Source organism: Buceros rhinoceros, unplaced genomic scaffold (genome assembly GCF_000710305.1).
Source record: "Buceros rhinoceros silvestris isolate BGI_N320 unplaced genomic scaffold, ASM71030v1 scaffold531, whole genome shotgun sequence".
In the NCBI taxonomy this organism is placed as follows: Eukaryota; Metazoa; Chordata; class Aves; order Bucerotiformes; family Bucerotidae; genus Buceros; species Buceros rhinoceros.
In genome coordinates, this window is record NW_010395726.1 from 5,638 (window position 1) to 7,675 (window position 2,038).

The following is a 2,038-nucleotide window of genomic DNA, read 5'->3' on the forward strand; positions in this document are numbered from 1 at the left end:
GGGGAGGGGGGGGGGGGTTGGGGGGGGGCGCTAATTTTCATCTGTTTGACTATAGGAAAAGTGTAAGCCTAATGGCTCAGGCTAAAAAACCTAAATTCGAAGGACTAAAACTGATGTAAGGTGAATGACATTCTATGTGATTAAAGAACAGGGAAATCTCTTTCTGGTTAAGACAAAGGATACTTGTGTGATGATTTTTTCCTGATCTAGTAGTTATGGAAGAAGCACTGACCAAAATGGCAGCACCAACAAAATACTGCCCAGCATTTTGAATGCATTCAACTAACACGTTGTCAGTGACATAACTGAGAAGAAACACTGATGTTCAAGAAGGAATGCTTGTTCTTCCCTCAAAATAATTAATTAACCACCATCATCACTACATCTAAGTGGCTAAAGCTGTAGATTTTTAGTGGAGAAGGTAGATGAAATGAGGTGTTTTACTCTGCTTTGCTATCAGCTCTAAAGCCTTGATATGCCAAAGTCTTCTTTGGCTACTATCTAATTTTACATCAAATACAATATGTTCTGTTGCACTGTGCTCAGTGTGCTTTATAGTCTCCCCCAAATGTTCCAAACACAGAACACTGACATCTGCAACTCCAGCTTAGAACTCATGTCAGGTCCCATGTCCAGCAAACAATGGTTAAGTGGGACACAGGCTGTACTTGTGGTTAACAGTGCGTATGACTGGTTTACCTTGCACATACTTTTTTTGTGGGGCTTCTCTGTCCTTCCTGGAAATTTTTTTAATGTAACCAAGCTACATTTCATCTAGCTTTATTAACAGGGCAAATAATATGATACAGTTTTGTGCCGCTTAAAGATGGGAACCGTTTCACATCCAGTAGTTCAAACGCAGCAAGGAGATAGGCCTTTTGCTGAATCCATCTACTCAAAGTTTCCACTAGAAAGAATAGAGGAAGATGTCATTAAGGTAATTGGTCACAGCAAGGCTATGAGCCATCAACAGAACATGACCATAAAACCCCCAAGATGTCTTCAGCTGAGATAGAGGTACATTCATATCGTTATATTTAGTGCTGGTGAAACTTCATCTGTATTCTGATCATCCATATTACAGAAAAATATGCTACTAGGAAGTTCAGAGGAGTGGAGAGTCAAGTGAAAATAGGATGAGAAAGACTAGGATGCTTCTATCCACAAAATGGAGAGTAACAGTGAGTATGAGCTCTTTTAAAAATGAGAAAGAAAACCAGAAGGTGAAAAAGAGTAATTTAGGCTCAAGAGCTATTCTGATACAAGAACAAATCAATACAAACTGCTCAAGAACACAGTCTGGATAAAAATTAGAACATTTCCAAAAGTCAAGGAATTAAAGATCTGGAACATTCTTTCATTAGAGAGTTTGGGGCATAACAAATTTTATTGGTTTTGTGGTGGGTTTTACTCAGCTGATGAAAATGATTGTATGGAGGATTGCCTGCAATAATGGGGTACTAAGCACATGGATTTATGGTCTCATAAACTTCTTCCCAGTCCCGAGATTTTTAAGGATACCACTGCAAGAAAATATGGAAAACCTCCTGATTAAAGTAACAACATTTAACATTTAACATTTAACATTTGCGCAAAGTTACCCTGATCAAAAGCCCTTTTGACACTATATACAGTTTCTTACAGTGATTAGAATCAGATGCTTTAAAAACTGCTTCCTTTAGCAGCAAACATCTATTTATATTCTCAGCCTAAACATGGAAGCACTAGATGAACATAGATGCAAGCAATGCATCTCATGAGTCCAGGCTTACCAAAGTAAAACCAGGTGGGCCTAATATAAATCATCTATGGAGCAACCTGATTGCTTAATGGAAAGATGTATGAATCCCACAGTGCACTGATGTTTAATGGCACTGTAGCACCACACTGGTACAAATGCAATAAATAGTACAGAACTCAGTAAAACATTTATCTGGATGAATCATGAGGTTTCTAACACAGTGTTCAAACTAGACCTCTACAGGTGTACCGAGATTTTTTGGATGATCCCTATAACACTTGTATTTTTCCAGATATC